The sequence below is a fragment of the Phascolarctos cinereus genome, unplaced genomic scaffold (genome assembly GCF_003287225.1).
Source record: "Phascolarctos cinereus isolate Bilbo 61053 unplaced genomic scaffold, phaCin_HiC Scaffold_4;HRSCAF=312, whole genome shotgun sequence".
Taxonomy (NCBI): domain Eukaryota; kingdom Metazoa; phylum Chordata; class Mammalia; order Diprotodontia; family Phascolarctidae; genus Phascolarctos; species Phascolarctos cinereus.
In genome coordinates, this window is record NW_027555847.1 from 696,307,929 (window position 1) to 696,331,056 (window position 23,128).

The 23,128-nt window shown below is 44.1% G+C and overlaps 1 long non-coding RNA gene across 1 annotated transcript in view; it reads left to right on the forward strand.

Moving 5' to 3' along the window:
- LOC110196768 (uncharacterized) overlaps window positions 1-23,128 on the forward strand; it is a 28,764-nt gene continuing 5,636 nt past the window's right edge. Inside the window, exons 1-2 of the long non-coding RNA XR_002321310.2 lie at window positions 1-306; window positions 18,418-18,581. This is a non-coding gene — a long non-coding RNA (uncharacterized LOC110196768). The remainder of the gene's footprint in view (window positions 307-18,417; window positions 18,582-23,128) is intronic.

A 23,128-nucleotide genomic window follows, 5' to 3' on the forward strand; every position in this document is an offset into this window, starting at 1 on the left:
GTTACAGCTCTAAAGGAGGCCCACAAAAAGGGAAGTGGCCAGTACCCTGCCCAAGATCACGCAGTGAGTGAAGGCAGAGCCAGGCCTACCTCCGGGCTTCTCCAGACTGCCAGGCCCGGTGCCCAGGCAGTTCTAGCACTGTCAGACTCTGCAGGGTCAAAGAGGGAAGCAACAGCTCAACAGACCAACTGGTCTGACCACCCAGGAGAGGTTTCTAAGGTGACTCACTCAGCAGGAGCCGCTGTCTGCCTTCTTCCTCCCCCACCCCGTGTGGACCTTGGATTCACATCAGGCTAAGAGGCAAAGGTAACTCCCCATGAGGCCCCAGGTACAGGTTTAAAAATAGGCCCATTTTCATAGAAGAGCCTTGGCAAATAAAGCCCAACCCACCCTTCCTCTCTTGGCCCCAGGAGTCCTGTCCTGGGGTCCTCTTAAGCCAAGATTTCTTCACCTTTTCTATGTCCTGGATCCGTCGGGCCATTCCTTCTCAGGATCATGTTTTTAAGATACATAAAATAAAAATATAGTAAACCCATTATAGCGAAAAGAAAGATATAATTATTTTTTTCCAATTTCACAAACCCCAGGTTAAGAAATTCTGGTTTAGGCTATGTAACCAGGCCCCCCTCCCCCACCCCCATCCTAACAGCCTAATGCTTCACCCTAGAAGCAATAATAATCACAGCTGATATTTAACTGGTTCTTTTTTTTTTTAAGTGAGGCAGTTGGGGTTAAGTGACTTGCCCAGGGTCACACAGCTAGTAAGTGTTATGTGTCTGAGGCCAGATTTGAACTCAGGTCCCCCTGACTCCCAGGCTGCTACTCTATCCACTGCATCACTTACCTGCCCCTCCCTAACTGACTGTTTTGAAGTTTGATATGCAGAATCAGCATCGTTTTCGAGCTGGAAGTGAAGTGAGAGGTCATCTAATACCACCCTATCCTTTTGCCGATGAGGCCCAGGGTTAAGGCCCAGTTTCAGTATCTTTGCCTGGGTCACACAGGGAGTCAATGGCTGAGCTGGCATGCTCTCCTTTGGCCTGTCACAATAGCCTTGTGAGGTAGGAACCTCATGATCTGTCCCCATTTGGCAGGGTAGGAAACTGAGTCTGAGGTGAAGCTGCTAAAGGGATTTTCCTAAAGCTCGGGTCACCGTGTCATCCCCTACTCCACAAAATCCCACAGCTCCCTATTCCCTGCAGAATCAAATGAATAAAATCTGAGGCTCAAAGGTCATTTGTATAATTCTTTCCTCATTGGTGGAGATTGATTACTTAATCTGGTGAGAGGCATTATTGGGAAGAGCCCGGAAGAGAGAGGAGAGATCCTGGTCTTCTGGCCCCTGGAAGAGTGTCTTCAGTGAGAGTTTGATGAAGGGAGAGAAAGATTGGAAAAAGCCAACAGGTGGAGGAGTCACACCTCCATCATGTTTCCTCAGTGTCTTACCAGAGGCAATGAAGGCATTGTGATTGTTAAAAAGGTTCGAGATTTCTCTTGATAATCTGTGTACTGGGGACTCAGAGCTTCCCCTGTCAGCCTTCTGACCAAAGTTCAGAAGGACATCTCTGACAATGAGATTGCATTGAATCTTCTTATTTTGGTCAAACTCGAACCCAGGCCAGAATTGATTTTATCCTACTCAGGTTTAGGTGGACACAGACTTCCAAGAATGGGGGTGGTATTTCCTTTGATGGTGAGCCATATATGGCCCCTGTGAACTGAGTGATCTAAGGAACCCACCTACCTCCTAGTATGTCGACCAATCACGGTTGATTGTCTCCCCTTGGAAACACCCACTCTTTGAAGGGCATATAAAGCTGCACCCCAAAATCCCAAACTGAGCCAGTTGTGAATTGGCTCCCCTTAGGGGGGCCCAGTTTTGGACTGAGCTCCCCTGCAATGCATGTCAAGCCACTTTAAGAAATTAAACCACGGACACCACGTACTGTGTACCCCAATTTTGTTTGTCTTTTTCTTAGAACAGACTGTTTCAAATTGGGGTTTGTGGAGTTCATGGGATTCGGGGTTCACAAGAGACATAGCTTCTGTGTAATTTAATAATTTTATTAATAAGGACAGCATGTTATTAATAAAAAGATGGTCATTTGGCCATCTCTCTTAGACAAAAGACCCTTCATGGTGGTGGGCTCACAGTTTATATGCTCTTTGAAGAGTAGGTGTTCCTGAGGGGATGCCTAATCAACTCTGATTGATTAACACAATGGGAGGTGGGCTATCTTGGGGTGCTGTGACTTAGGTCACTCAAATCTTGGTCAAAGAGACATCAATTTCCATATCACCTGCCTTGATAATAGAGAGAATCAACATTTTCCCAGACCTGTGTGAGGAAGTACAGTGAGCAGGAATATACCCATGAGTCCAAACTTAGAATTTTGTTTACTGTCTGTGTGTTTAGATCTTGGCCTGGGTAAATCTCTAAGACAGATTTCCCACACTTGTTGGTTTCTGGATGAGGAAGTAGAAAAGGGGAAAAACCTTGGTCCTAATACAATAATTAGTTATTAACTATAAGAGAGAGATGTTCGCTTCTCCCATCATCCAGGGACACTCACACTAACACTAAAGACTTTCTCCCTAGCCTTTGGAAAGTGGCTGGTGGCCCTGAAATCCCTGAGGATATTCATTCAAACTGGTCGGATCTGGCAGGACAGATGAAAGCCGTCTTTTCCTTGTCTTCCTCAGACATAGAACTCTGGTAGTATCCACTACGCCAGCCCAAGACTGAAGACCCCTGGCTGCCCAGCAGACAATCCAAGGCATCTTGCACTGGTCACACAGTGCCCTGGTCTGGTTGAGTCCTTTGTTCCAAGTCTAGTGATCTACACACACCCATATTGTTCCATTTTTCTTAGGGCTGCTCACCCTTCCACTACGGGTGATGCATAAGTGCTGTTAGATTCAGTGATGATGCCATTTACTAGTATTTCTTTTTTTTTTTCCCAGCCAAAGACAAGGTTTATTAAAGATCCACCATATTAGCCAGACTTGAAGAATCTGAGAGTCTGTGAGGTATTGGCTAGATTCTAAGAATCTAAGCCCTAGCAGTTCTTCTACGTGGCTTCTGAGATCTTCCATCAGAGATAGAGGAATCTTCCTCGATCTTTCTCTGAATGGTTGGGAATTGGTGAGTTAGTTTCTGTGTTTCAGTCATATTTCAGTCATGTCTGACACTTTGTGACCCCATTTGGGGTTTTCTTGGCAGAAATATTAGAGTGGTTTTTCATTTCCTTCTCCAGCTCATTTTACAGATGAGGAAACTGAGGCAAGCAGGGTTAAGTGACTTGCACGGGATCACACAGCTAGTAAGTGTCTAAGGCTGCATTTGAACTCAGGTCTTCCTGATTCCAGGCCTGGCTCACTGTCCACTCCACCTCAAATACATCGTATTAGAACATTCAATGAGAACATGCCTGTTGTCTGGCTAAGTTCCAGCCTCAACCTATCCTTCTACCCTTGTGGTACCGAGGAGTCCCCAAAACCAAATGCCTCAGGAGCCAGCTCAGAGGGTGACCAATCAGGGCTCCTGTGGTGTTTCCTGCCACCTCTAGTCTCTGTATCTGCTAAGCCTCCCAAGCGTCTTCGTGGATGGTCAGTGTACTGGGTCCCAGCTTAATGACCTCCATGCCCTCTCTTACCCTACAACATTGTTCAGTCTGCTGTTCCTCATGACACTCCGTGCCCCTGCATCAGCCATCCCCCAAGCCTAGAACGCTCTTCCTCCACAGCTCTGCCTCCTAGCCTTCCCCACTTCCTCCAAAGCAGCTCAAATCCCACCTTCTGCAGGAAGTCTGTCTCAGTCTCCTCTAAGGCCAGTCTAGCCTTCCCTCTGAGATAACTCCCCATTTACCCCATCTATATCTCGTTTGCTCATCAGTCACTGGCGACTTTTCTCCCCCATTAGAATGTGAGCCCCTTGAGGGCAGGGATTGTCTCACCTTTGTCTTTTGTAGCCTCAGCATTGAGCACAGTGCCTGGCACTTAGAAAGCCCTTAATAAATGCTTGTTGACTGACTTAGTGAAGGGACTGGAGCATGTTCATGCAATAAGGGTAGACCTGCCTTCATGGGGAATAGACAGTTGGAGTTGGCGTCAGACATAGCTGGACTCAAATTCCACCTCAGGCGTGAACCTAGATGAATCAGCCACGTCGGTGAGCCTCACTTTTCTCCTCTGTAAAGTGGGGATAATAATGGCACATACCTCACAGGACTGCCATGACACTACTATGAGATAATGCTAGTAAAGTGCTTGGTAAACCTTAACATGCTTGTATAAATGAAAACTAACACGGACTATGCCCCCCAGGCACAGGAGTGCCTACCTGATCCCCCCACCCCACCCCTGCCCCACCCCAGTATCTTTTCAAATCAATTCAATGAGCATTTCTTAGAGTCAAAAAATGTCACAGCAGGGCCCTTAGATGTAGTCTGATCTGCTGCCTCCCCTTATTTTACAAAGGAGGAGGGGGCATCTCTGGTCATCCTAGTCTACATGCTACCACTGGACCCAGATGGCTCTAGAGGAGAAAGTGAGGCTGGTCCCTTTGCACAGCCCTGCCTCACTTAAATCCAATTCACTTGCAAGTCACGGCATCACCTCCCTGATGTCACGGTCCTTGTGGAGAACAAGGCACAAACAGCAGCAATAAAGGAGGACCCTGGACCCTAAAAAGGCATCAGGGTGGGACGTGGCTCAGTAGACCGAGCTCTGGTTCTGGAACAAAGCCTTGAGTTCAAATTTAGCTTCAGACCCTTACTACCTGTGGAATAGGCAAGTCACTTACCTTCTCTCAGCCTCAGTTTCCTCATCTGTAAAATGGGGATAATAATCTCTCTCTTTCTCTCTCACTCTCTCTCTCTCTCTCTCTCTCTCTCTCTCTCTCTCTCTCTCACACACACACACACACACACACACACACACACACACACACACCCAGAGTTGCTGTGAGGGTCAAATTAGATCATCTTTGAAAGCTCCATAGAAATGCTAGCTATGATGATAATTAGAAGAAGTGGCTTGTCCAGTGTCACTGAATGACCAAACTGTGACCAGAGAGCAGGGTGCTCCTCTCATATGCTGCTTTCCTGATTCTGTTTAATTCTCCCTGAATAGTTCATGGGCTATTAACCTCTACCCAGCTGGAGAAGGGATAGAGTCAGGCAGGACAGGACTATTTACGCAGCCTGGGGGACATCTCTCTGGACCCCAAGTTTCCTGCCAGTTAACATAAGGGGGTTGGATTTAACAGTCTTCCAGCTCTACACTTATAATCCTGCTGGGGTCACCAAAGAAAAAGTCAGTTCTTGACCTCAAGAAGTTTGAAAAGCATGCAAGAAAAAGTACAGAGAACAGCCCAAGACTAGATAGCAAATGATCAGCTCCCAGATGGCGGGGGCTGATCTCCCTGTCTTCCTTTAAGTTCCAACTAAGATCCCACCTTCTACAGGAGGTCTTCCCTAACTGCTCTTAATCCCACTGCCTTCCCTTGCCTAATTTTTTCCTATTTATCCTGCATTTAGCTCACTGTGTATGTATCTGTTTGCATGTTGTTTCTCTCATTAGATTGTAAGCTCCTTGAGGGCAGGGACTGTCTTTTGCCTCTTTGTGTATCTCCATTGCTTAGCACAGTGCTTGGCACATAGGAGGCACTTAATAAATTTTTTGAATGAATGAATGAAAGGATCTATTAATGGCACATGGCAGGCATTTTTAAAATGCTTGCTAATAACTACATGCCTAGGAGCACTGGGCCTGGACTCAGAAAGTTTGAAAAAACAAACTGTTGTTCAGTTGTTTCTGAATCTTCATGACCCCTTTTGGGGATTTCTTGGCAAAGATACCAGAGTGGTTTGCCATTTTACAGATGAGGGAACTGAGGAAAGAAGGTTAAGTGACTTGCCCAGGGTCAACTAGCTAATAAGTGTCTGAGGCTGGATTTGAACTCAGGTCTTCCTGATTCCTGCAGCCAGATGTCACAGTGGATAGAGTGCCAGGCCTGGAGTCAGGAAAATGCATCTTCCCAATTTCAAATCTGGCTGGGTGATCCTGGGCAAGCCACTTAACCCCATTTGCCTCAGTTTTCTTATCTGTAAAATGACCTAGAGAAGAAAATGGCAAACCACTCCAGTATCTTTGCCAAGTAGACCCCAAAAGGGGTCATGAAGAGTCGGACACAATTGAAACCACTAAACAGCAACAAAACATGCTAGATTGTTACAATTTTTATTTTAATGATGTCTTTTAATTTCATTTTTAAAGCATTATTATGCCTTTTGCTTCATTGAAAAGTCAGTCAAACAAGCATTTAAGTCAGTTAGTAGGTATTTAAGCACCTACTGTGTGCCAGGCACTAAACTGAGCTCTGGGGATATAACAAAAAAAAGGGGGGGGCAAGAAATAGTTCTTGCCCTCAGGGAGCTCAGAGTCTAATGTGGGAGACAACATGCAAGCAGCCATGTATAACCAAGATATATAGGATTCAATGGAGATTGTTGTCACTTGTCTTTTGCTTTCAAAGAGGACCAATCGTCTCACAAGGCGTTATCTTAACTAGTAAGTGAATTGAATTTAAGTGAAACAGAGTTGTACAAAGTCCTCAGCCTCGCTGTCTCTTCCTGAGTCACTGAAATCCAGTAGCAGGACAAAAGTCAAGATGACTGGCGATGGCTGGCAGTGCAATGGATGGATGACCTAGGCATCTTCAATGTCTGACTAAGCTCCATAGCACCTGTTTTCCAGCCACCTTCGTGGCCACCGGAACAAACTGTTCCCATTCTACCAGGGGAAGTCTTCACCTGCTTGGGTAGACACCCCTGTAACTCACCAACAGGTCTGAGGCCTGTCAGCCTTACCCTGGTCTAGCCCATCTGCCGGGGCTGTTTACCGGGCTGTGGCTGCTGGGCGTGCTTCAGCTTCTTGGAGTCCCAAGTGAGAGTTGGGTAAAGGTGGACCCCAAAGGTGGATGAGCAGACCTGAAAAGGGCTCCGCCCGCCCCCGCACACCAGAGGCTCTAGTCCTCCCTGCACACACCCTACACCCCAACAATGGAGGTGAAAGCGGGAGCATTAAGAGGGCTTTAAGTGCTGTCTCGTCTAGATATTCCTCTTCCCACCCAATCTCCCTCAAGAAGCATTTCATTGAAACAAAGAAAACAGGCAAAATCAACTTGAGATCTCTTCTGACAGTGAGGACTCCACACCCATAGGCCTCCTACCTCTCCAGTGAAAGGAGGGAGGTGTATTTCCTTCTACCTACTCTAGGGCCAAGACTAGTTGTGAAAATTACAGTGTTAAGTTTCATCTTAATGGTCTTTTGGGGTGACATTATTGTAGTCATTTCACCTGTTGCTTTCCTGATTCTGTTTCATTCTCCTTGAATCAGTTCACAGGCTATTAAATGTTACCAGAGGTCAGTAAGGGGTGGGGGCCCCAGCTTATTTGACTTCTGTTTATTGGAAAGTGAAACCTGCTAAGAGCTCCACAGGCATGTAGGCTGATCCAGTCTAGAGCCACCCTGAGTAGCTGCCCTGCCCTTCCCAGGACTCCCTCCCCACTTTAGCTGAAGTTAGTTTAGGATTCCAGAATATCCAGTCAGTCACCCACCCCAGTTTGCCAGGAACATCAGTTCTCAAAGTGAGGAAGGAAAGTGGGGGAGGGAACCCTGAGGTCCCAGAGAGGTCTCTTTCAAGCCCGGGAGGAAATCAAAGAAAGTACCAATGAACTCTTAAATAATAACAAGTTCCATTTTAGAGCTGTTTACAAAGTGTTTCCTTCAAAATCCCGCACCTCCCACCCCAAGGTAGGCTGAGTTTTTATCCTCTGCTTGACTAATGAGAAAACCAAGGCCCAGAGAGATCAAGTCCTTTACTTCTGATCCAATGACAATGGAAATACCTAAATTTAGATTCAAACCCAGGCCCCCTGACTCTCGTTTACTACTGTTGACATTGTACACAGTGCTTCTCTCCAAGCACATGAAATAGTTTCTGGCCCCCAAATGGATTCCTGAGGGAGATTGTGATTGAAAAAAAATCACCATAATGATAAAATTAGAAGGGCATCATGAAATAGACAATAGAGGTCTAACTTGGGAAATCTGGGTTGGACAGTCAAGTCTGAGGTCCAAAACAAACTTCCTTCCCCCAGTGTTCTGTCCACTGCACCACCCAGTCGCCTAAACATGAGATCATCTGAGAAAAGACAGCTCCAAAAGCTGGAGGTGGGAGGTGGGGAGGGGACACAGATAGGAAAGACTTCATGGAAGTTGTTAAGTTGTTCCAACTCTTTGTGACCCCATTTGGGGTCTTCTTGGCAAAGACACTGGAATGGTTTGCCATTTCCTTCTCCAGGTCATTTTACATATGAAGAAACTGAGGCAAACAGGGTTAATGACTTGCCCAAGGTCCCACAGCTAGTAAGTTTCTGAGGTCACATTTGAACTCAGATCTTCCTGACTCCAGGCAGGGTGATCTCAACAGAAGAAAAGGATTCTAAGAAGGACTCGTGATAAAAGGAAGAGCACTTTAGGACATGTTGTGCAAATCACAGTGTCCAGAGGGGAAATGCTGAGTTCAGGGAACTATGAGAAGGTCAGCGTGGTGGGAATACCGAGGGTGTGAAGGGAAAGCAGTCTGGAAAAGAAGGTTGGAGCCAAGTGCTTTAAATCCCAAGCTGAAGAATTTCTGTTTCATCCTGGATGCAATAGAGAGTTGTGAAAGATTCCCGAGTACCACTGGTCATACCTGGGCTTTTATAATAACTACTAAGGTTCACAACAATTATATTATCTCATTTTATTATGGTAGCATATTATATTATAATAATATAATTATAGCACAATAATATAATTACATCATATTATAATTCTATTACCAACTATATTACCTCATTTTATCCTCACAGCAGCCCTGGGAGGCAGACTGTATTATTATCCCCATTTTACAGTTGAGGAAACTGAAGCAGAGAGGGGTTAAGTGACTTGTCCAGGGCCATAGAGCTAGGGAGTGTCTCAGGCTGGATTGGAACTTAGGTCTTCCTGACCCCAGCACCAGATTATCTGGGCAGCTGTGTGAAAGATACACTAAAGAAGGCAGTGCATGGCAGCAGGGTGACCAATTAGGAGACTATTGTAGTCTTTGGGGGTGATGAGCACCCTCACTAGGGTGCTGGTTTTCTGAATATTGAGAAAGGGGGTGGATGGAAGAGATACTGAGGAGCTAAAACTTGAATGTGAGGGGTGGGCGGAGAGTGGGGGAAAGTAAGAAACTGAAGGAGAATGGAGAGAACAAGGCAGTTCCGTCTTTGTTTTGGTGAATTTTTCACTTTACCCACCGCTGAAAAGGTTGTCAGTGAAATTTACTGAGTTCTGAATCACCATGACCAGGGACAGCGCTGCGTGGGGCTGATATGTGAGTAATAATCCCTTTGTTCCTAGGGGCTTTCCCATTTACAAAACGTGTTCTGTCCATTTTCTCTTTGAATTATCACCTTCCCTCACCACAGGCTTCCCTGTATACAAGTTTGATGAATTTCATCTCCTCAATATCTCTCCTATCCATCCTCCTCTCACTGAACCCTCATTATAACCCGGTGTTTTAGGCAGGAATCGTTATTCACATTTTCCAGATGAGGAAATAGGCTCCTAGAAGATGTGACTTAGTCTGCATACATCCAGCCCCTCCCCTCTCTAATCCATTAAATTGCCTAAGGTACACAAACCAGGCCAACGATTTCAGCTCTTTCATCTATAAAATGGGGTGATTATCCCTGCCCTCCCTCCCTTACTCCCAGGGACATTGGAAACATCAAATGAACTGAAGGATGGAGGTGAAAGTGTTTTGTAAACTATAAAAGTACTCAAGGCATCTAAAGAGCATACAAGTTGAGCTGGAAAGAACCTCAGAGACCATCTCATCAGCCCAGCCCCCTCATTTTGCAGATAAGGAAATTGAGGCACAAATAAGTTAAATGATTTGCCCAAGTAAGTAGGAGATGTGGGATTCTGACCAGGTCTCATCATGAGGAGGATATCAGGAGTCATGGTCCAGTAGAAAGAGCCCTGACTCTGGAGACATCGGACCTGGGTTCTGACTTCTGACTTCATTACCTCAGTTTCCTTATCTGCAAAATAAAAGAGTGGAAGTCTGAAGTCTCTTCTAGTGCAACACATGTGATTCTATGGTAACTGACTTCACCTTCAGGGGTCTCAGTTTCCCTCTATGTAAAATGGGGGTTGTACTAGCTGTCCTCTGAGGTCTCTTCTGGTTCTAGGTCTCCGCTCCTAGAATGATGATGGTGATTCTTAGGAAAGATATTTGTAGGCAGGAATTAATAATATCTATAGTTATTGATATTAATATAATAATAGCTATTATTAAATAGCACCTCAAGGTTTACGAAGTGCTTTAAAAATATTTGATTTCATTTGGTCCTCGCTGCAACCCTGTGAGTTAGGCATTATTCTATCCCCATTTTACAGATGGGGAAAGAGAGACAGACCTAGAATAAATGTCCCGTTTCCCCCCCCCAACGTCTCATAGCTAGTGTCTGAACTGGCTTTGAATTCAGAGCTTCCTTATTCCTGGCCCAGCACTCTATCCCCTGGGCCACCTACCTGCCTTCTATTTACAGACAAAAATTACTTTATGAATGAATGGATGCCCCAGGTGCTGAAAATGACAAATATGAAGAATTTGGAGATCCTTGACAAGACTTGTCTGACAGATCAGTTTATGTGATGACCACAACAATGTAAAGGAAAACACATTTGAAAGACCCTGTGAAAGTAGTATTACTTTAAAACGGCTATTACATAATGGTCCTTCCCCTGCCAAAAAAAAAAATCAACATTAAAGGGATATGGAAATGATTTATAGTGCATGTGGCCCTGAATAAATGAAACTGTCTACTGCCCTTGACAGATCACATCTAGAATATTGTATTTAGGTCAAGAAGACCTTTGTTCAAATATGGACTCAGACACTTACTGGTGGTGTGACCCTGGGCAAGCCACTTCTCTCCTGTTTGCCTCAGTTTCCTTAATTGTAAAATGGGGATAATAATAGCAACCTCTCTGGTTTATCAAATGAGATAGTAAAAGGCTTAGCACAGTATCCAGCATGTAGAAAGTGCTTAATAAATGCTTGTTTCACTCTGAGGTGCCATCTCCTACCCACCAAATTGGCTAATGTGACAGAAAAGGAAAAAGACAAATGCTGGAGGGGATGCGGAAAAATAGGGACACTGATGCACTGTTGGTGGAATTGGAAACTGAGGGGATGCCCATTAATTGAGGAATGTCTGAACAAGTTGCAATCTGTGGTTGTAATGGAATACTGTTGTGCTATGAGGAATGACAAACAAGATGGTTTCAGAAAAACCTGAGAAGATTTATATGAACTTATGCAAAGTGAAGGGAGCAGAACCAGAGAACATTATGCACAGTAACAGTGATATTGCAACAAGGACCAAATATAAAAGACTTGTCTACCCCGATCAAGACAATGATCCAAGACAGTTCCAAATAACCCGTACGAGACATGCTATCTACCTTCAGAAAACTTCGAGTGCAGACTGAAGCATAATTTTTCTTTTCTTTTCTTTCTTTCTTTCCTTCCTTCCTTTCTTTCTTGCAAAACAGCTAATATGAAAATGTTTTGCATGACTTCATGTGCATAATTGATATTATCATATTGCTTGCCTTCTCAAAGGGTGGGGGAGGGGCAGAAAGAATATGGAACTCAAATTTTTTTAAATGAATGTTAAAAATAGATAAAACATTAAAGGGTAAGAATTAAATGCTCATTTCTTTTCATTTTTCTTTCCATAAGGTAGATAGTGTCCAGAAGAAGGCAACCAGTATGATGAAAGGCCTTGAGTTCATGCTATGTGAGGACTGTTTGAAGGAGCTGGGAATCATTAGCCTTGGGAAGAGAAGATTTAGCAGGGACTGGACAGTTGCCTCTAACTCTATCAGGAACTCTCACCTGGAAGAGGGATTAGATGCTTTTGATCTGGCCCCAGCAGGAACAACTGGGAGCAATAGATGAATCATAGGCATAGATGATAGGGCACTAGACTTGGACTCAGGAACACCTGGGTTCAAATACTTACTAGCTGTGTGACCCTGGGCAAGTCACTTAACTTTGTCTGAGTTTCCTCATCTGTTAATGGCCTCTTAGATCCCTTCCAGCTCTAAATTATAAGATCCTCCAAGTTAGAGAAAGGCAGTTTTAGGCTTGAGAGAAGGAGAAAATTCCTAACAAACATAGCCACCCCAAAAATAGAACTGGTGGCCTCAGAAGACAGCAAGTTTCCCTGAGGCAGCATTTTACAGTGGAAAGATGCTTACATTTGGATTTAGGTTCAAATCTCAGTTCAGGTCTGCCATTTATCCATGAATAACATGGGGTAAATTATTCTACCTCAGTGGGCTTCTGTTTTTTCACCTGTAAAATGGAATGATTGAACAAGATGGCCTCTGAGGTCCCTTGCTGCACTATGTACATGATGCTGGTAATCCCAGTTTTTAGACTATGCTGTCGTGGGGATCCTTTCTTGAGTTTGGATTGGACCAGATGGCCTTTGGCCTTCCTTCTGGCTAGAGATTCTATCCTTCCATGACTCATGGATGTTTCATAAGCTGCTCGTGCACTGCTCCTGGCTGATAAGGCTCAAGGAACTGCCAGATGCCAGGCCTTGACCTGATTTAGCTAGCTGGTCAGCAACCCCGTCCTGGCAAATCACAGAGAGGGTGTGGAGAGGGAGAGGGACGCAGAGACAGAGAGAGACAGAGATAAAGGAAGAGAAGAGAAGAGATAGAGAAGAGAAGAAAGAAGGGGAGAATAGGAGAAAGAGAGAAAAGAAGAAAGAAGGGGAGAATAGGAGGCAGAGATAGAGCGAGACAGAGAGAACAGAAGAGAGGAAAGAAGGGGAGAATAGTGTGAGGAGAAAGAGAGACAGAGACAGACAGAGAGACAGAGAGAGGAGGGAGGGAAAAAGAGAGAGAGAGAGAGAGAGAGAGAGAGGGAGAGAGAGGGAGAGAGACCTTTGGAGCTAGGATTTGGCCAGATGCTAGAATGACATCACATCAGCTCTTGGCCCTGGGACAGAATGTGCTGGGAGCCCAGAAGTGATTGTTGTATGACCTGTTGCATGTTCTCATCTCAGAACATCTATGGGTGAAGGAAGGCCAGACAGAGAGGGTCTGCCTCTCAGAGTCCATATCTTTCTCCATCCTCTACTCAGTGCTGCCTCTTCCATTAAGTTCTTCCTGATCTCGTACCATGCTGCCTGGTGTCAACGTCATCATCAGAGCTCTCCTCCTCCTCCTCAATCTGCCTTGTATTACACTTACCTATACACAAGTTGTATCTGGGCTCCCAGTAGAATATAAGATCCCTGAGGGCAGGAATGGCTTCATTTTTATCTTTGACTCCCCAGTGCTTGGCAAATGATATGTATTTAATGAATGTTGTTTAATTGAGTGAGAAGATCATATATTTTAGAAGTAGAAGGGGCCTCAAAGGGTATCTAGTCCAGCCCCTCTCAGAGGTTAAGTGACTTTCCCAAGGTCACACAGGGAGTAAGTGGCAGAATCAGGATTCGAATCCTGGTCATTTGCCTCCAAATTTAGCATACTTTCTAGTGACCTACGCACTAGATACAGATGAAAAATCTATACAGAATGCCCTTTGGTACAGCGTAAAGGAGTCTGCCTTTTCAAAGAGCCTAAAGCAGCTGCTAGGTAACAACCTCTATTTATTCTTTCCTACTCACTATTTCTAGCTATCTATTCCTGTCTCATCTATATCGTCTACCTCTTATCTCTCTATTGTCTCTCTCTCTCTCTCTCTCTCTCCTCTCCCCCTTCCCCCTCTTCATCTCTTCTTTCTCCATAGCATTTTGCCATTTCCTCCTCCAGATCATTTTACAGATGAGGAAACTGAGGCAAACTAGGTTAAGTGACTTGCCTAGGGTCACACAGATAGTAAGTGTCTGAGGCTGCATTTGAACTCGGGTCTTCCTGACTCCATTTCTGGTGCTCTATCTACTGAACCACGTACCTGTCTGACAAATAACAACCTTTCCTATTTCTACTTCAGCTTTGTTTTCTCTTCCCTCACCCTCCTCCTTATCTGTGGTTAATGTCTCCTTGGAGGAATGTTGCTGTCCCACTGATAGGCCACGTTTAGATGAGGCCCAGAGAAATAAACTAAAACTTTCCCATAGGGGAGAAGACTATGTAATACCACTCTCTCTCTACATTAAGGCAACATCTTTTCATCCTGGACAAAGGGCTCAAGGACTCACCCATTTAAAAGGGTAAGAGGCAGGATGGGGGACTCCATCTCCAGCATACGAGGAAACCAGATCTGTCCCTTCAGGAACCGATGTGTTAATCCAGAATGAGACACACCTGAATTCAATTCAACAAACATGTATCACACACCAAGTTGGCTGACTGTTTGTTTCTGACTCTCCATGAGCCTATTTGGGGTTTTCTCAGCAGAGATACTGCAGTGGTAGGGCATTTCTTTCTTCAGCTCATTTTATAGATGAGGAAACTGAGGCAAACAGGGTGAAGTGACTTACCCAGGGTCACACAGCTAGTAAATGTCTGAAGCCAGATTTGAACTCGGGAAGAAGAATCTGCCTGATTCCCAGCCCAGTGCCACCTAGCTATATGCAACGCTGGGAAGAGTAGCTCACACTGGGGATAACCAAGTCGGTAACAGAGAAAGATCTTGACAATCTAGAACAGGGGTGGGGAATTTGTGGCCTCGAGGCCGCACGTGGCCTTCTTGGTTCTCAAGTATGACTGAGCCCAAGTTTTACAGAACAAATCCTTTTATTAAAGAGATTTGTTCTGCGCAGTTTGGATTGCATCAAAGGGCCACACTTGAGGACCTGGAGGGCCATGTGTGGCCTCGAGGTCACAGGCTCCCTACCCCTGGTCTAGATCACCAGTTTTGTTGGATATATGACGGCGGGGATTCCTCTGGGAGATGAGCTGGACTAGAGAGTCGCCAAGGTCACTTCCGACCAGGATTCCTTGATCTCACTCTGTGCCAGGCACAGGGCTAAGCCGGGGGGAGCTTTTTTCCTTTCCCTCCAGGAGCTTACTAAAGCATCTGGTCAAACTCAACCAGTCCTCTCTGCTGAGCATTTATTAAGCACCACCTCTGTGCTGAATTCTGTGCTCTGTCTAGGGAGGCAAAAATGAGACCAAAAAAGCCCCAGCTCTTTGGGAGCTAGCACCCATTTGTCCACTGATAAGTAAAGGAGGGAGGAGGGAGGAAACCCTCCCAGGACAGGGCTCAGGAAAGACTTCTCCTCCAAGCAGAGCCTTGAGATGCCCAGGGATTCTAAGAGGCAGTGTCTCTCCCAGGCCTGGGGACAACCGGGCACAAAGAGAACAGAGATGGGAGGTGGAATACTGAGTTCTAGAAATAACTCAGCCAGTTTGGCTGAAATGTGGATGCCAGAAGGGGAATCATGTGAAATCAATCTGGGAAGGCAGCTTGGAGCCAGATTAGGAAGGACTTTAAAGGCCAAGCTGCCAAGATGCAAAAGGGAGCCACTGAAAATTCTTGAGGGCCTCGTGCTTTAAGAAAGCTGATTTTGTAGCTCAGTGGAAGACAGATTGGAAAGGCCAGAGAGATACTGGAGGTAGGGGGACCAATCGGAAGGCTAGTAGTCATCATACTTCACTTTTTCTTATACCTATTTCACCCTTACAAAAAGCTTGCAACTTATTTTTTCTTCTTAAAAAAATCATTATTTATTTATTTTTAACGTTCTTTTCTTTATACATTCTGAGTTCTAAATTTCCTCCCCCACTCACTGAGAAGGCAAGCAATATGATATCAATTATACGTGTGAAATCATGCAAAACATATTTCTATATTAGGCATGTTGTAAAGGAAAAAAAAGCATGAAAAATAAAGAAAGTGAAAAAAATTATACTTCAGCTTGCACCCAGAGTTCATCAATTCTCTCTCTGGAGATGGAGAGCTTGAGGGCAAGGACTGTTTAATCTTCGTAAGCACCTGGCCCAGAGCCTTCAAAAATATAACATCATAGAATATACTTTGTTAAGGTTGGCATATAATACATTTTAATGATTTATGACAACTGCCATATGAGTTTCATAAATGTATGATGATGTATGTTGTAAAAAAAAGGTCTATTTGTGATCTGACTGTGTCAATCTGCTATTTGGGTTTTTTTAGGTATTTGTTTTTAAGTCAGATGTTTAATTTGCAATTATAAAAAATAAGAAATAACTTTTGGTAATGTAGTGGACATTATTACTTAACATTGTGCTTTAGAAGTTAACCTGACAAAGAGGTAAAATATGCTTTTCTGTTGTGCTAATGTCTGTAATGTTACTTCATTACGTAAGATATACCAAATTTATTTGTTTACATAAAAGTTACACCTTTTAAAAATTTGCCTCTCCAAAGTGATTATATCCCATTGCTCTAAACTGTAAAATCCTTCACGACCTCAGAACGGGAATTATGTGTTAGTCAGTTTTGTATCCTTCACAACCCAGTCCTCATTATATTTACTCTTTCAGAGTTCTTTATTTGGGTACCTTTTTTTGTTCCTTAATTCTGTATGCTTATACTGAAAAGTAAGGCAGTTCAACTGAACAGACATTTATTAAGTCCCCAAGGCACTATTTAAGGTGCAAACACCAACAGCAAATCATTTCTTACCATGGCGGACTTGGGTGTAGGCCTGGATACAACATTTGCACAGTTAAATTTAAAGGTAATTTGAGGAAGGAGAGACTTTAACTGGGTTCAAAACGAGAAGCTTCGTATTAGAACTGGTACCAGAGCTGAGCTTTGGAGTAAGCTAGGGATCCTAAGAATAAGAGGTAAGGAAGGAGTACATTCCCACCTTAGGGGATAACTGGTTGCCTCACTCAAAGGGAGAACCTAGAAAGACCTTAGCTTAAAAGATCCAAGGTCTCCCACTGCATCCTGGGCCAGCTCCAGTCACCCTGATTGATATCTTGCTACCGGACTCAGACGGTTCTGGAGGAGAAAGTGAGGCTGGTGACTTTGCACAGCCCTCCCTCACTTAAATCAAAGTCAATTGCAAGTCATGTCATCATCTCCTTGATGTCATGGCCTCTTTGAGAAGGAAGGACAAACCACACACCACACAGTAGGTACTTCATAGATGTCTGTTGAACATCAAAGAGCCCTAATGAGTATTATCTAGACTAAAAGAATGAGTGGAAATGGTATTTGAAGAAAGTCACCACTGGGTGGGTCAGACCTCCTTGGGATGGAGGCAGGTGGACAGCCTGGCTTTGGGCTTTCTTTCATTAGGGTTTTAAACAGGTGAAGAACAACAATATGGAAGCAGAAGAAAGAGCTGAGAGAACAGCTTAGGGACAGAAGTGGGACAAAATTTTGGTTAAGAATAAATGTGTTTTCACAGATTTTTTTTTTCTTTCTGGAGAATGGTTATGCAAAATGATATGGTAATGAGAATGTTCTAAATGTAGCCTCTCAGTTTCACAACACATTTAGCACCTCCGCCTGAGCTAGATCTTCAGTAAAGAAAAAGGAAAGAAAGAAATGAGAAGGAAGGAAGGAAGGGAGGGATGGAGGGAGGGAGGGAAGGAGGAAGGGAAGAAGGAGGGAAGGAAGGAAGGAAGGAAGGAAGGAAGGAAGGAAGGAAGGAAGGAGGATGGAAGGAAGGAAGGAAAGCAAGGAAAGCAAGTTAATAGTGGAAAGTGCAAAGAATTTAGAGTTAGGACCTAGGTTCAAATCTTACCTCTTCTGTCTGTGTGACCTTGTGCAAGTCTCTTCATCTCCTTGGATCTCAGTTTCGTCATATGTAAAATGAGGGCATTGGACTAAAAAAGCCTCCTTTCAGCTTTAAATCTATAATGTGCATTTTAAAAATCAGCCCTGAGTTCCTAGCACTGAGATCATTAGCACTGGTGGATTGGATCCCCAGAGGGTGGCTACAATCTCATTCAAGAATCTAGTAGGGTTAGGAGGTTCCTATTACTGTTGGTAATGAGCCCTCATCAATGTGCTTTCCACTGATTATCAGCCATACATAAGTAGCTTTTAGAAAGAGTATTTACTAATGTGCTATGGTAAGAGCAGTTGATTGCCCAAAAGTCTGGGGCACACTCTCCCACAGGTACACACAAGTTCCTGGGAAGAGTGAGCTCAAACTTGGAGTACAATGGTGGTCCCTGGTGAAGTCCTGAAGCTGCTTGGCCCTGGTGTGTCTCTCAGCTCTCAGTTGATGATGCATTGTCTCTTACTGGTCCAGTCTCTCTAGTGACATGGCCAGTGGTGGGAGGAGTGCATCACTCCCTCTGGACTCACTCCCTCTCTCTCCCTTGGTATGGGCACAGGAGCGAACTTCTCAAGACAATTCAGAGACTGGAGGCTCCCAAAGCGACTTTGATGCCGGACTGTAACCTTCCAAACTGGCTTTCAGTGTTCTACAAAGTCCTCCAGGGATTAGTCTTCAACCATCATGAACTATTTCCTGTGTGACATCATCTGCTTTCATCCAGTGAGTCATCAATCACCAATCGATAAACATTGATTAAGTGTATGTGTATGTATGTATGTGTGTGTAAATATATTCATATGGCTATATAGAATCAATATAAGAAAAACAAATACAAAATAGTTAAATAGTGGTTTATGAGGGAAGGTACTAGTGGTGGTGGTGGGGTGGGGGGAGGAATCAGGAAAGGCTTCATGTAGATACTTAAGCTACATATTGAAGGAAGAGAAGGACTATATAAGACAGGAAGGAGGAAGGAGTGTATTCCAGGTATGGGGGATGGCCTGGAAAGGTACAAAGATGTGAAGAAAAGAGAAAAAACCAGTTTGGCTGGATTACAGGGTAAGAAGCTGGAAAGAGGCTGGGGTTTTAAAAGCTAAACAGAAGAGTTTATATTTTACCCCAGAGGCAAAGGAAGCCTCTGACGTTTATTGAATTGGAGTCAAAAGGTTAAATCCATGCTTAAGGAAAATTCCTTTGGTAGCTGCCTATAGGATGGACTAGAGTAGGGAGAGACAAGAACTAATAAGTTCTGAACTGAGTGGGGAGCTTTGTGAATGAGGGAAGTGATCAGACGACAGGACTGTTGTAGAGGTAGAAACAGCAAGATTTGGCAACAGATTGGATGTGTGGGGTGAGGGAGAGAAAGAAGTGGAAGATGATGCTGAAGTTATGAACCAAGAAGGCTGGAAGGATGGTGGTGCCTTAGATAGATAATGTCAAGTTTGGAAGAGGGGAGAGATGATGAATTTAGTTTTGGACACACTGAATGTAAGATACCACTGGACATCAGGTTTACAATGTTCAACAGGCAATGGTGATGTGGGACTGAAGTTCAGGGGAGGGGCTGAAGCTGAGTACATATACACATGATTACCTATCTATATATATATTTATATGTACACTTATAACTAAACTATATATTTCTCAGTCAGTCAGTAAGCATTTATGAAGCACTAGCTATATATCAGGCACTGTGCTAAGCTGTGAAGATACAAAAAGAGGCAAAAGACAGAGCCTGGCTTCAAGGAGCTCACAATCTAATATAGGAAACAACAAATAAATAAATATGTACAAACAGGCTATATATGGGATAAAGAGAAAATAATTAACAAAAAGAAGACGTTAGAATCAAGACGGGTTGGGAAAAGCTTACTGTAGAAGATGGAAGTTTAGTTGGGGCTTGAAGGAAGTCAGGGAAATAAGTAAATAGAGATGAGGAGGGGAAGTGTTCCAGTCATGGGGGACAGTAAAGGAAAATGCCCAGAGATGAGTGCCTTGTACATGGAATAGCCAGGAGGCCAATGCCACTGGATGGAAGAGTAGGTGTTGAGGAGTAAGACATAAGTAGACCAGAAAGGTAGGAGGGGCTAGGTCATGAGGGGCTTTGAATGCCAAACAGAATATTTTGTATTTGATCCTGGAGGTGACAGGAAACCAATGGAGTTTACTGAGTAGGGGGTGGAGGGTGGGGAAGTAGGGGTACATTATTGGGCCTACAATGTAGGAAAATCACTTTGGTGGTTGAAGGAAGATGAACTGGAATGGAGAGAGACTTGAGGTAGGCAGACCCACCCACAGGCTACAGTGACAATCCAGGCACAAGGTGATGAGGGCCTGCACCAGAGTGGTGGCAGAATCAGAAGAGCGAAGGGGACATATTTGAGAGATGTTACAAAAGTAAAATCAGCAGGCCCTAGCAACAGATTGGATATGAGGGATGAGGGAGTGAGGGTGCAAGATGACACCCTCATTCTGAGCCTGGGGGAAGGAGGATGGGGGAAAGTAGAGGGTTTAGGGGTAAAGATGATGAGTTCCATTTTGGACATGTTTAGTTTAAAATGCCTACTAGACATTCATTTTGAGAAGTCTGAAAGGCAGCTGGAGAAGTGTGGACATGAGATTGGAGGTCACCAGAGAGGTCAGGACAGGTTGGTAGATTTCAGAACTTGACCATATCTGTGAGTTATCTGTATAAAGATAAGTATAGAAGGAGGGGGTATAGGACAGAACCTTGAGAAGGGGGAAGGAGGAAAGAGGAATTCATTTACAGAGCCTACTATGTTCCAGGCCCTGTGCCACGTTCTTTACAAAGATCTCCTCTGATCCTCACGATAACTGGAAGAGAGGCTCTATTATTATCCCCACTTCACAGCTGAGGAAATCAAGACTAAGAGAGGTTGAATGACTTGGCCAGAGTCACACAGCCAGCAAATGTCTGAGCCCAGATGTGAACTCAGGTCTTCCTCATTCCAGGTCTAGTGCTCTATCTGCTGCACCACTTTGCTGAACACGATATGGATGACAAGCCAGCAAAGGCAACTGAGAAAAAGTGGCCAGACAGGTAGGAGGTGAAACAGCAGAGAGTAGTATCACACACACACACACACACACACACACACACACACACACACACACACACAGATAGGAGAAAATATCCAAGAGGAGAGAGTAATGAACATTGTCAAATACCCTTTCTTTCTTTTTTAGGTGAGGCAGTTGGGGCCCAGAGTCACACAGTTAGTGAATAATATGTGTCTGAGGTCACATTTAAACTCAGGTTCTCCTGACTCCAGGGCCCATGCTGTGCCCACTTCTACACCTAGCTGCCCCATAAATACCCTTTTGAAAAGGGAATGAAGTCTATCTGATAATCCATGGTGAGCACTCTGGTTGGAGCTCACAGATGAGTACTCAAAATTCTAACCATTGAAGTCTGTTCCTATAACTCTGAGGGGCAAAAGTAGTAGTCACACCCTGGGGACCCACCTTCCAAAGCAAACATATGTTGCATGGGGAAAAACACAGTTTTGAAACAGGAAGAAAGGTTTAATTTTCTACCTAGAAAGCTAACAAACCTGAAAGTCATGTGGTTGGAGCTTTACTGTCATGCAAATTGGCTGAAAATAGTCTCCCCGGAAGCTTGCCAGGTGTCAGAGAGCTGCAAAGACTGAAGGATTGTAAGGCTGAAGCTCAGTTTTGAGCCAGGGGCTGGGAGTTCTTGACAAAGTCCTCGAAGCTGTTAAAATGCGCACAGAGGGAGTAGACCGCTCAGGGCCTCTCTGTTCCCACCTGGATGGTTAGGCATTGTACTACCCTGTGGCCCAAAGAAAAGGAACTCTCAGGAAGAAACTACAGTCATTGGCTGCTGGTTTAAAAAGTCATCTTGGGGGGCAGCCAGGTGGCGCAGTGGATAGAGCACCGGCCCTGGAGTCAAGAGGACCTGGGTTCAGACACATACCACTTACTAGCTGTGTGATCCTAGGCAAGTCACTTAATCCCACTGCCTAGCAAAACAACAACAACAAAAAAAACCCCCCCAAAACAAACAAAAAGTCATCTTGGTCCAGAAAAATACTGATCCTGGATCTGGGAACAGTAATCATCCTCCCTAGCTGTAGCTAGTGGAGGCTGTCGGATGTGGGGTATGAGTAAGCCTGCAGATTTTCCTTCCTCTGAAACTGATACAATAAACAAAAGTTGGGAAAGTCCCTCTCATGAGGCCAATTGCATCTGTGTATGTTTCTTCCTCCCTCTGTCTCTGTCTCTCCTTCTCTGCTCTCCTCTCCTCTTCCTCCTACTCCTCTCTCTCTCTTTCTCTCTTTCTCCCTTCTCCTTCCTCCCCTTCCCATTCTCTCTCCTCCCCTCCCCTCTCTCAACACAAAAGCAAAACAATTTTGATCCTATAAAATTAAAAAGCTTTTATGCAAACAAAATTAGTGCAGTTAGAAGCAAGCCAAGTAGGTAAAATATAGTAAATATGGCTGATAATAGAAACTGACATTTATGTAGCATCTTAAAGTTTGCAAAGACTTATGTTTATTGGTGATTCAGTTCATAATAATAAAGAAAAAATTTTAAAAGGAATTACGATGTGAGGAAAGTCACTAAAATGTTCCTAGCCAATGCTCCCCCCCCATACATACCCTAAAGACAGCAAAGAGAGAAACAAAAGAACCATTTATACCAAAACATTCACAACTGCATTTATTTATTTATTTATTTGGTGGCAGGTGATGTAGACAGTGATGGATTTGAGAGTCAGGAAGACCTGAGTGTGAATCTTTCTTCAGACACTTACTAGCTGTGTGACCCCGTGCAAGTCATTTAACCTCCCTCAGATTTAGTTTCCACAGAAATCCAATATGGATAATAATAGTACCTTCCTCCCGGGATTGTTGCAAGCATCAATGAGACAATACATGTAAATCGTTTTGAAAACCTTAAAGTTCTCTATAAATGCTATCTATTATTATTTGATTGTGGTAGCAAAAACAAAGTGAGTGTCTGTCATCTGGGGACTGGCTGAATGGATTGGGGTATTTGTAAATATAATGAAATAATTTTGCACATTAAGAAATGACTATAAGAAACTCAGAAAAAATAGGGAGATTTTCAATGAACTGATGTAGAAGAAGAAAGCAGAATCAGGAGAATGACATAAGCAATAACGATATAAGTGAAAACACTAAAAGATGGTGGATCTCAGATTAAGGAGGGGAAGGGAAGGTGCCTTTATTAAGAGCCTACTATGTGGCAGGCTCTTTACC